At 39.0% G+C, this 13,143-nt stretch overlaps 1 non-coding gene across 1 annotated transcript; it reads left to right on the top strand.

Annotated features, from left to right (window-relative positions):
- The first annotated feature begins 3,355 nt into the window (after window positions 1-3,355).
- LOC145565795 (small nucleolar RNA R71) lies at window positions 3,356-3,461 on the top strand. The gene has a single exon (XR_014095172.1). It is a non-coding gene; the product is annotated as a small nucleolar RNA R71 (small nucleolar RNA).
- The last annotated feature ends 9,682 nt before the right edge of the window (window positions 3,462-13,143 follow it).

Here is a 13,143-nt window from a genome sequence, read left to right as displayed (position 1 = left end):
AGGTCGACAAAAGCACTATAGAAATACTTTTTGAGTCGATGGCCATTGACCTTAAATGGAGATGAAGAATCCATCATTGAAATCACTACAACGCCACTAGGAAAGACATTTTGAACCAAGTAAGGACCGCTCCATCTTGACATGAGCTTTCCAGGAAACAACTTCATTTTTGAATTGTGGAAAAGAACTTTGTCACCAACACAAAACTCTTTCTTCTCAGCAAGCTTGTCATGAGTTTCCTTGGAACGAGCTTTGTAAATACTAGCACAATCGTAAGCATCGAATCAAAGCTCCTCCAGCTCATGAAGATCTAACCACCTTTTCTCCCCCGCACTTGCCAAATCAAAGTTTATCTTCTTGATTGCCCACAAAGCACGGTGTTGGAGCTCTACCAGGAGATGGCATGATTTGCCATAGACTAGGCGATATGGAGTGGTACCTATAGGTGTCTTGAAAACCGTTCTATAAGCCCTTAGAGCATCATCCAACTTGTCCGACCAATCCTTCCTATTTCTTACAACCATCTTTTAAAGGATTAACTTGATTTGAAGATTGGAAACCTCAACTTGGCCGTTTGTTTGAGGATGATATGGAAGGCCAAATCATTGATGAACTCCATGCTTTCGCAACATCTTTTGGAAGGCATTGTGTATAAAATGAGAACCATTATCGCTTATCACCGCCTTTGGTACACCAAACCTTGGAAAAATGACCTTCTTGAACAACTTCATTACCACCTTGTGGTCATTAGTTGGGGAAGCAATGGCCTCAACCCATTTAGACACGTAATCCACCGCCACAAGAATATATGATTTCCAAAGATGAGGGAAACAGTCCCATAAAATCAATTCCCCACACATCAAAAACTTCCAACTCAAGTATGGGTTGTTGAGGCATCTCATTTCACTTGGAGATATTCCCAACTCGTTGACAACGGTCGCATGTCTTAACAAAACCCCTTGAATCCTTGAAGAGATGTGGCCACCATAAATCGCTTTGAAGAATCTTAGTGGCGGTTTTAGAAACACCCATATGGCCACCACTCGGATCCGAGTGGCACATCTACAAAACACTAGGCAGTTCTTCATTTGGAACACAACGCCTAAGTAAGCCATCGACTCCTTGCTTGTACAAGATGGGATCATCCCACACATAGTGTCTTGCCTCTCTCTTGAGCTTCTTTTGTTGATTCTTAGAAAAGGAAGGTGGAAACTCTCCACATGCAAGAAAGTTCACTAAGTTGGTGAACCATGGGAGCTCCTTTGCCTCAATAGAATATAAGATGTCATCAAGCATCCTATACTCAATTAGAGAACCATCATCATGAATTTGAGAGTCCTCTAGGCGAGGGAGATGGTCCGCCACAACATTTTCCGCTCCACTCTTATCTCTAATCTCAATATCAAAAGTTTGAAGTTCGAGCACCCACCGGATCAACCTAGGATTGAGAGCCGCATGATCCGTGAAGACAATGGTCTTGGAACCCAACAAATAACAACTAAACTTTTCAAAAGCATAAACAATAGCCAAAAACTCCTTTTCCGTTGTGGTGTAGTTCCTTTGAGCACCATTTAAAGTCTTGGACATATAATAGATCACATGTAACTTCTTTTCCACTCTTAGACCCAAGACACCTCCAATTGCCGAATCGCTCGCATCGCACATTAACTCAAAAGGTAAATCCCATCTCGGGGCTTGAAAAATAGGAGTAGAGGTTAGAGCCTTCTTCAACTTATTGAATGCTTCCAAACACTTATAATCAAATACAAACTCGGCATCCTTTTGAAGAAGATCATTTAGGGGCTTTGGAATGAGCGAGAAATCCTTGATGAATCTTCTATAAAACCCGGCATGTCCTAAAAAAGATCTCACACCTTTCACATTGACCGGAGGTGGAAGCTTCTCAATAACCTCAATTTTTGCTTTGTCCACCTCTATCCCCTTGTGAGAAATCTTATGGCAAGTACTATGCCTTCCTCCACCATGAAGTGACACTTCTCCTAATTCAAACCAAGTTCACCTTCTCACACCTTGCCAAACATTTCTCAAGGTTTTTAAGACATGCCTCAAATGAAATACCTCCTACGGAGAAATCACCCATAAACACTTCGATCTCCTCCTCCAACATATCTCCAAATATACTCATCATGCATCTTTGAAATGTTGCGGGAGCATTACAAAGGCCGAACGACATTCTCCTATAAGCAAATGTTCCATAGGGACAAGTGAAGGTTGTTTTCTCTTGGTCATCCGGGTGGATAGGGATTTGGAAAAATCCCGAATAACCATATAAAAACAATAAAACTTGTGCCTCGTTAGTCTCTTAAGCATTTGATCAATGAAAGAAAGGGGGAAGTGATCTTTTTTTGTGGATTTGTTTAGACGTCTATAGTCTATACACATCCTCCATCCCGTGACCGTCCTCGTCGGAATAAGCTCACCTCTCTCATTCTCGACGACGGTCATGCCTCCCTTCTTTGGAACAACATGAACGGGGGAGACCCACCTAGAACTCGAGATGGGGAATATAATTCCCGCATCCAAAAGTTTAATGATCTTCTTCTTCACTTCCTCTCCCATTTGGGGATGTAGCATTGGTTGCCTCTCATTATAAGGTAGAGCACCCTCCTTAAGGGTTATGTGATGTGTACATAAAGCGGGGCTTATACCTTTAAGGCCATCAATGGTATAACCCAAAGCACCTTGGTGCTTTCTCAAAACATCACACAACTCTTGAGCTTGGCGCTCACTCAAAGAAGATCTAACAATCACAGGATAAGTGGAGTTGGGTCCCAAGAATTCATACCTAAGGTGTGATGGAAGAGGTTTGAGCTCAACCATTGGAACACCTTTACCTTCCTTTGATGTAGGCACTTGCAACGCTTCTTGGTTAGAAATGCTCATACACATTTTCTCTTCAACATCATGATCGTACGATCCACAATCATCACAAAACAAGCATCCAATAGGCATGGTATTAGAAGAGGGAGGGGGTTAAGAATTAGAAGACATACCTCTCCCCTTAGATTGGGAGGGAAGACTTGAAACTTGGTAGGTAGCACTTTCCAACTTCGCCTTGATAGCAGACATTTCCTTCCCCAAGTTTTTCTTTTGTGAGGATAGATTGTTGATTGCATTTAGATGATCAACCGAGTACACCGAAGAGATACTCTTGCCAGTTAACTCTCTTTCTCCGTCTTGCCAATCTCTGTAGTACCTAATTACTTCTTCAATTATGTCTACCACTTCCTCTTCCGTTTTGTTCATGATAGGACCTCCGGCTCCTCCATCTAAACATGATTTTCCTTGAGGACTAAGGCCTCCATAGAAAATTTGAAGAATTTGGTAAGTAGGAATTCCGTGGTGAGGAAATTCTCTTTGATACTCCTTATATCTCTCCCATGCTTCATAGAGGCTCTCACTAGGCTTTTTCTTGAAACCTTGAATCAAAGCTCTAGCCTCCGCCGTTTTCTTTTGTGGATAGAAACGGGATATAAATTCCTTGGTCACTTCATCCCATGTCCCTAGAGAATTCGGCTTAACCTCCTTGTCTAGCCATTCCAAGGCACGCCCTATGAGGGAAAAGGGAAAAAGCTTGAGGCGGATGAATTCCTTGCAAATTCCATTCACCTTGACAATATTGCAATATTTTTCGAACTCCTTGAGATGATTTAGCGGGCTTTCATGCTTGGCCCCACTAAATTGTCGCTTCTCCATCAAAGTGATCATTGCCGGCTTTATTTCAAAGTCATTCGCCGGTGTTGTAGGTGGTGCAATCCTACTCTCAAATCTATATGCATCGGAATCCCCAAATCATTCAACGCCACCCTTGTATTTTCTCCCATTCTTGCTTGTTCCTCTTGTTGTGGTTCTTCTTCACTTGAGGCGCTAGGGCTCAAAGATCGTCTAGCAACCCTTAACCTTGCAAAAGTTCTCTCAATTTCCGGATGAAATGGCACTAGTGAACGATCACGTGCTCCATGCATACATTCTCAAGAGAAATGGTTAGTAGCGCGGCTACAAGTGTAGCCTAAAAAAAATCTCTTTGTATTTTCAATTAAGGATGAAATAGACTCAACAACTATAACAAAGCACCAATATCATTCCCCGGCAACGGCGCCGTTTTTGACGTAGGGAAAAGTAGCTCGTTTTCTACCCTTTCCTAGAGTCAAACAAAATATATAAACACTTGACCAACCTAATATGAGTATATGGTAAGTCAAGGGTCGAACCCAAAGGAATGAGTAGGTGCAAGATATAGCCTAGGTCAAGCTACTTCGAAGATTGTAAAAAGATATGGTTGGTAACTAAAGTATTGAGAAAGCTAGATACATCGATAAATTCAATATACTAAACACTAGGGATATAGGATCCACATGCAAGCTCAATGATTATGCTAATAGAAGGATCACTCAATCAATTCAAACATTCCTAAGGACAAACAATAGTTGCAACCAAAGGAATTCAAGAGCTATCTCCTATAAGCCAAGCTAGGGTTCAATATGAATGGCTAACTAGTAAAATCACAATCAAATTCAATCAATTAAAGCAATTCTCAAATCAAGGGTTCATGTCATTGAAATTTGCAATGCAATCCAGATTAATCTTATAGGTTGATCACTCCGAGTCTAATTAATCACATGCACAACTATGTCAACCAATTTAATTGCAACAATTCAATCAATTAAGGATCATTAACTAGCAAAAATCATCAATCAAGCAAGCTTCCCCTTGCAGCTAATCTACTCACTAATCATGGTGCAATTCAAAACAAAACAAATTCAATCACAATCATATGCATTTCAAGTTTAATCAAGAAGAAATTCAATCACTCAACAAATTCTAAAGCAAAGAATGGAATTCAAATCAAACATTCAAGAATTCAAGGAAATTGTAATAAAAGTAAATTCAAAGGAAAGAAATCTCACAAACTTTCATTGATGTGAAGAAGAAATCCAAGATCAAGTTGAAATCAAAGATCAAATTCAAGTACAATCAAGAAATCTTAAACTTCTCTCTCTACTTTCTCTCTCTACTATTTCTGGAAAATAAGTGTCAAGTACAAAATAAGTCGTCCCCCCCAAAAAGGAAAAGTCTAAGGGTATAAATAGAAAATCGAGCAAAGAGGAACGGGGCGCCTGGTGCGTGCGCACCACCAGGCCGCGCGCGCACATGTGGGTCTGCGCGCACGCACCACCTATGCCGCGCGCGCGCACCCCTGCTTGGTGCTCGTGGCCTTTCCTCGATTGCTTGCTCGATCGATCTCCGCTCTCCCGATCATCCCTATCATTGGTGAACTCGAGGCGATGCTCGTGAGAAGCGCAACTCCTTTATCTTCCAAGCATTTGAACACTTCGAGCCAAAGCATTGCTTCTAAGGTTCTTGTGCTTGCGGAGCTAGCTTGAATTTCATGCTTGGATTACCGAACTTAGCTCCATCAACTTCCTTGAATGTGCTTGAGCTTCCTCCTTGATAAATAAACCTCGGGAAACTCAACACACCTACAAAACAAGTCAAAGAAACGAAGAAGCGAGAAAAGATAACCGAGAAATGAATAAAATAGAAAGAAAACCATCAAAAACACACATTTCTCTAAACTTACGCAAAAACATGCAAAACAAGCATTATTATGCAAAACCACAACATAAAAGACTAAAACGAGCATAAAACTACAAAGAAAACCTAGCCTAAGAGTGCCATAAATGACACTCATCAACGAACTCTATTGTGAAATAACAGTCAAATGATAAATGCTTAGATTTGAAAGTATTTTCGACAATGAACAAAACTAAAGGCGATACTTAGTACATATTGGGAATTAAGATCTATGGTATAGACTTAATTAAATATTTAAATGAGTAAAGAAATTTACCATCTTAAACATGAAGGACTTTGAAAAGCTTTCGACCCATATGTATAAAACTAAGTAAATGTTTGAACTAAATATAAGCAAGGCTAAATACTAAGTCAAACAAGAAAGACTCTAGTAGAGACTTTCAACCGTATCACATAACAAACAGTTTAGCAAGAATCAATGGAACTGGATGAGCTAAAATGTCACATGGAAAAAATAAGATTGAGAATCATTCTACAATTAAATCCATCATGTACGATACGATATGGAATCGTCACACGACTTACTTGCTTAAAGCATGTGAAGTACGTATATAGTACCAATTAACTTGAATCTAAGTAATAGATCGTTAGATTATGATCAAGAACATCCATAGCACTTGAATAAGTAAGAGGATGAGTTCTTGACTCATGGAAACACAAATAATTTGAGTATTGATGTTGCAAGCACAAACCTTAACAAGGATGAGATCCATAACAAGGAAGCCATTTGTAAGCACGAAGTAAGAAGAGTCGTGGCTTGGGAATGGTAACATGGATGTGCATCCATGTGTAATGTGCGAAAATTTAAGGTGAATTTCCATGATCACAAGTGACTAGGGTATCCCGAATCATTGTGACCCGTTTGGAAAAAAATCCAAGTAAAACACCATTAGGAAGTCTACTGAAATATATGTTGAGAATATTGTTATTGCCTTAAATGCAATAATAATAAAGTTGTTCGATGGAAAGTTTGTTGTTAAACGTTAATGATTGTAGGTTGTCAAGTTGAAGATCTTAGATCATGAAAATGAGTGGGAGCCATTACTTAGACAATAAATCCTAACTCCTCATTATGGACATCGGAACCTCTTTCCTCGACCATGAGTATTGTGAGTTCTCTTGTTTGAGTACTAATCGGTTTTGATGTTAGTCAAACGTTGACGTAGGGAAAAGTAGGTCGTATTCTACCCTTTTCTAGAGCCAAAGAAAATTTATAAACACTCGACCAACCTAATACGAGTATATGGTAAGTCAAGGGTCAGACCCTAGGGAATGAGTAGGAGCAAGTGATAGCCTAGGTCAAGCTACTTCGAAGATTGAGGGAAGATGCGGTTGGTAACTAAGGTATCGAGAAAACTAGATTAATCGAGAAATTCAATATACTAAACACTAGGGATATTGGTTTCACATGCAAGCTCAATGATTATGCTAATTGAAGGATCACTCAATCAATTCAAACGTTGCAAAGGACAAACAATAGTTGCAATCAAAGGAATTCAAGAGCTATTTCTTATAAGCCAAACTATGAATGGCTAGCTAGGAAAATCACAATCAAAATCAATCAATTAAAGCAATTCTCAAATCAAGGGTTCATGTCATTGAAATTTGCATTGCAATCTAGATTAATCTTATAGGTTGATCACTCCTAGTCTAATTAATCATATGCACAACCATATCAACCAATTTAATTGCAACAATTCAATCAATCAAGGTTCATCAACTAGCAAAAAACATCAATCTAGCATGCTTCCCCTTCTCCCTAGCAACTAATCTACTCACTAATCATGGTGCAATTCAAAAACAAAACAAATTCAATCAAAATCATATTCATTTCAAGTTCAATCAAGAAGGAATTTAATCTCTCAACAAATTCCAAAGCAAGGAAAGAAATTCAAATCAAACATTCAAAACTTAAAGGAAATTCCAAAGCAAGGACAGAAATCTCACAAACTTTCATTGATGAGAAGAAGAAATCCAAGATCAAAATGAAATCCAAGATCAAATTCAAGTACAATCAAGTATCTTAAGCTTCTCTCTCCACTTTCTCTCTCTACTAAATCTGGAAAAATAAATGTCAATCTGGAAAAATATATGTCAATTACTAAGTCGTCCCCCTAAAAAGGAAAATATTAAGGGTATAAATAGAAGAAGCGAGCAAAGGGGGTGGGGTGCCTGGTGCGCGCGCACAGGTGGGTCTGCGCGCACGCACCCCCTGTGCCGCGCGCGTGCACCCCTGCTCGATGCTCGTGGCCTTGCCTCATTCGCTTGCTCGATAAATCTCCTTGCTTTCGAGCATCCTTATCATTGGTGCACTCGAGGCGATGCTCGTGAGAAGGGCAGCTCCTTTATCTTCCAAGCATTAGAATGCCTCAAGCCAAAGCATATTTTCCAAGGCCCTCGAACTCGCGGAGCTATCTTCAATTGCGTTTTCGGAATCTCGAACTTTGCTCCATTAACTCTCTTGAATGCGCTTGAGCTTTCTCCTTGGTGATCATACCTTGGGAAACTCAACATACCTACAAAACAGATCAAGGAAACAAAGAATCAAGAGAAATGGTCGAGAAATGAACAAAATGACCAGAAAAACAATAAAAGCATGTATTTCTCTAAACTTACACACAAACACGCAAAGAAAGCATTATTATGTAAAAGCACGACAAAAAGGACTAAAAATGGGAATAAAACTATAAAGAAAACCTAGCATAAGAGTGCCATAAATGACACTCATCAAATTCCCCCAAGCTAAACCTTTGCTCGTCCTCGAGCAAAACAAAATCTAGCTGAAAGGAAAATGATGACATTAATTAGGCAAGCAAGAAACGAGAAAAACTATAGGGTAAGAGAATATACACTAACTCACTTTCTTAAGAATCACGGTCAATTTTAGCAACAATTGACAAGCCATTTAAACCTCTAGATCGCCTTAGAGGACGAGTAGTGCTCTCGTAAGGGTTTCCTAAGAGGTTAACCCATAACTCTTTATCAAAAGGAGGCAAAACATAAAAGGAGAAAAGAGAGAATTAAAACATTCAAAAGAAAAAAAGAGCTTATATAATGAACTTTTGCACATGATCAAAACACGAGAGGATATCAAACTTTCTAAAACAACAATGGTAAGCACGTTCTAAGATATCGAGGGTTGATTGAAACATAGGACATGCTAAGTATAGAGAACTACCAAAACGCAATTCACCTTCATCTAAAAACAACTTTAGCACATTTTCCCAACTGGCTTCAAATCTTCTTTTAGCAAGCGTCTCAATAGTTCCTCGAAGGAACCAGAAAAGCAATAGATTTGAGGTTTTCTCGACATCTTGACTTTGTATCCCCTCTCCTTAGGCTTTAACTCATAATGCCCTCCCTCAGTATATGACTCAACCACTAGATCAAAAGGGCTTTCCCAAAGGTTGTAATGTAAAGGCAAATTGTTGAGGGTAGGCTAAAAATTTAGAATTTGGTGGTACACCTAAGTTGTGAAGCATAGATCGGCCAAATCTCAACACCAAAACAAAGTGATCACCAAACAAAAAAAAACTAACCCCCCAAGCTTATTCAAAGCTATAACCATAATCATATATTCAAAAAACGTAAGACGCTTCCGCCCAAGCTTGAACAAAGCATTGTCCTCAATGCTTATAATAGGGAGAAACGTTTACATCAAAATGTATTTGAACTTTTTCATTTTTGTACTCTTTTTTTTTTTTTTTAATTTTGCCAAAGCTTTTTGAATTTTCTTTGCTTTTTCTCATTTTTTTATTGTCCTTGCCTCTTTTAACTATGGACGGCTTTCGCTTTCATTTAATCACTTGCCATTATTCACAATATATACAAAACACAAGCTTGCTTTCAAATATGAACCAATATCCAAACTCATATACCACAATCTCCAAGAAAATGATCATTTGCTTCACAAAAACCAAAAATGGAACGAAAAGAAACAAAAGGCCCAAAGTTCGAAAGATGTGGCTTGAAAAGGAAGGGAAAAAGGCTCAAATGGTTAGCAAGTAGGCAAATGTGAACCCAAGAACTTAAAATAAAGAAAATTAACCTTGAAAAAGAAAAATTACCACCCTGAAAAGATGCCTTTGTCCTCCCTAGGTGGTTTGGTCTCGTGTTTGAGAATTATGAGTCAAAATTCAAGATTAGGTCTGCAGTAGTCAAGGATCCATGCCGCTCATGCAAGTAATTGTAGAAGGTGTGAAAAACAATGAAACCTCACAAGGATGTGGCAAAAACTCACTAAAAGCTTCAAATTCACCAAAGGGGAACGATTGCGAGTTTTCAAAAACAAAAGAATTCGGCTTCAAGGTCCCAATAGTTCTTGAAGGACTACCTTAGCATACTCTATCCTAGAATCAACCAAAGATACTCTCAAACCATGTAAACCATTGTTTTTAGGAAGAATAATAGCCAATGTGCAAGCTCAGGTGGTACTAAGTCCAAAGCAAAAGCAAAATTTTGAAAAAGAAAAACAATGCCTCAAAAATATTTTATTCATATTTTTTTTTTTTAATTCTTTATTTTATGTACTCCTTTGTACTCTCTTGTTTTTATCTCTTTTTTTATTTTTTATTTTTTATTTTTTTTTTATATTCTTTTATTACAAGGGAAAGTAAGTATAAAATCATAACGTAAGAAAGTAAAGAATAAAAAGGAAAGTAGAAGAAAATGGAAAAGGGAAACAAAAAGAAAAAGAAAAACATAAGAAAATAGAAAAGGAGGAAAAAGAAATAAAATAAGAAATAGAAAAGCAAAGGAGAAGTAGAAATGCAACAAGGAAGTCATGCTAACACACATAAGTCCCAATCGACAAACAAGTGAACATTCGACTACAACGCCAATGTTCCCAAACACACTAAGGTGTTAGATAGCAAACATCGTCGAACCTTTCAACTTCTCCTAATCTAAACCTAAACTAAACATCTAAGAGAAAAGAATAAAAAGAAAATAAGAAGGATCTCACCAGGCGTCGAAGCTATGCTACATTATACAAAGCGAAAGAGCACCCTTGTGAAGCATCAATGTCCAAAGCATAAGAGACGAAGTAAGGTGAGAAAGAATATAGACTATATACAAAGAAAATTTTTTGTAACTTCAATACAAAAGAAAAGAAGATATATAAAAGATAAAATGTATGTAAAAAAAGAAAAAGTAATATATGATAGTATCAGGAATAAGGTCAGCAATGAAACAGGAAGCAGAGTCATCAGACAGAAGCAGAGTCAGGAAACAAGATATCAAGTAATCATCATCAGGTTTCATAATCATAGAGAAACAGAGATACACAACAGACAGCGATTAGTAGAACAAACATCAATACCAAGAACTGGACAGAGAAATCAACAGAAATACATTATAATCATCACCAGATAAGCAAGAGATACACAAAGATCAATACCAGAAGCAAAATAGATCGGGAGTGAGCTACAATAGCGAGGAGGGAAATAGTGAAACATACAAACAACATAAATCACCCCGAAGCTCAAAATGAACTACCCCCCAAACTCCAAACCTAATAACACATAGGCAAAAGAGAACATCATATAAAGCACATAAGAAAGGGGGGTAGCCACAATAGATTCACTCCGCACTATGGTAAGGGGTAGAATGAGAACTCCCCTCACCGGTCTCTAAGACATGAACCGAGCTAGCCATCTCACTCACCTCAATAGGAGCTTTCCCCTTTAACCTCCCCTCCCGCCTAGCACGGTCTATCTCACAAAAATGAGACCAATCATCCAAAACCGGCTCTCCCGATAATCCCCACCTACCAAAAGTCTCAGGGTTCGGGAAAGGCATAGGGTTCGCGGGATCATATGTATAATCGTATCCACCGGGCCGCTTATAGTCGTAAGTGGCCGGGGTGGAGCCCATGATAACACTAGGAGGGATATGAGGACCCTCCCAATTGGGGTAACAAGGTCTAGGAGCCATGATAGGGTCAAAGGGTTTCCATTGAGGGATAGGTCCTTGTTGAACCGGGAGGTATGGGTAGTTCAAGTAAGGTTCAATCTCCCCCCTCCTCACATGGTTGACATACAATTGATTAGCATGAAAATCATAGCCAAGAGAAGAATCACGCCCCAAAGGCATGGAAAACAAAACATTAGTGATAGAATCTAACTTGGCATGAATAGTGGATAAATCAAATGTAAAAGAAGAAGAAGAAGGAGGGATAGGAGTACCTCGCAGTTCAACCGGGGGTAAAGCTTGGAAATCCGTCGAGAGAGCATCATTGGAGGCAATTCTTGTATGATTTGACTTTTTCCAAAGAGAAGGGTCGATGTTGCATCTTGAAGGTCTCCAAGTCAAAGAATCCGTCTTTGACTTACGGTTTGTGGCCTCTTTACTCGGAATCAAGAACCAATCCTTCACTCGGGACACCTTCCATATGAAAACATTATGCTTCTTGGTACGATCAATGAACTTTTTGCTCACAAGGGCATAAATATTGAGGAAATGAGAAGGCGTCTTCTCTCTAGGGTCAACAATCGGAGGGAGCTCGCATAGTAAATCTTTATATGAATCATTGAGGCAAAGAGCAAGGATAGAGATCATTCCTCCAATTTGGATGCTTCTCGAGAGCGAAACACCATCTCGGATATCCAAAAATCAATTGATTAAATGTTGAGTGAAATCAACAAGCTCGATCTCATGCGACTCTTGGTTAGCAATCCATAGCCAACAAAGCTCTTAGCGGGAGATAGCTCCCAAAGAGTCCCTAGAGCAAAGGGCATAAGTGAGAATACGATTAATGTATCTCATGGCCGGATGAACGATCGATGCGGATTTAGAAGTTTGAGGCTCATATTTCCGCTCATCAGAGATACGCCGCCACCACCTGAGTTCATCATATTCATGGTCGCTAGTCATTTTTCCATTGGTCGGATAGACAAGATGGTCTTCATCAATGGCCCAAGGAAATCGAAAGTAGGAACAAAGTTGTTACTCCGACAACCGATGATCATTATTGAAAAGTTGAAAGATCAAAGTTCTCGAGGAGTCACCGCTTGACTCTCGGACCACTTCAAGGGATGATAGAAACTCATACGTCACCCTAGCATAGGTAGGGGCACTCAAATCCAAGAACTCTAAGAGACCAAGGTTTTGGCTAGGTAGCGAACGTCATCATCTATGCCAAGGATCTTGGTTGTTGTTTGATCGTAGAATCTTGTTGAATTGAGCTTCTGCTTGGATAGTTGCTTGAACCTATCCCAATGTAATTCCTTTGAGAATTCAATGTCGTATGTCTCTACCACTTAGGGGGGAGGTGGAACAACGTGCCTAGCTTTTCTTGAAATTGTTTTACCACGCTTCTTATGACGGATGGGAACCATCTACAAGAAGCAAAGCAATTCATGAGCAATTCATGTACAATTATCATTGTTCAAGAATATTCAAAAGAAATAGCTTTAAAATCAAGCACAAACATTAATCAATCAAAAATGAAACAAGAAATGGTCACACATGAACAATGCCATGAATATTGAGACATAACCTTGAAGCAACTAGTCATGAAGTAAAGGC

This window comes from Chenopodium album, chromosome 10, assembly GCF_948465745.1.
Source record: "Chenopodium album chromosome 10, dcCheAlbu1.1, whole genome shotgun sequence".
Classification (NCBI taxonomy): domain Eukaryota; kingdom Viridiplantae; phylum Streptophyta; class Magnoliopsida; order Caryophyllales; family Amaranthaceae; genus Chenopodium; species Chenopodium album.
The sequence above is the reverse complement of the archived record's forward strand: the minus strand, read 5'-3'. Positions and strand labels throughout refer to the sequence as shown.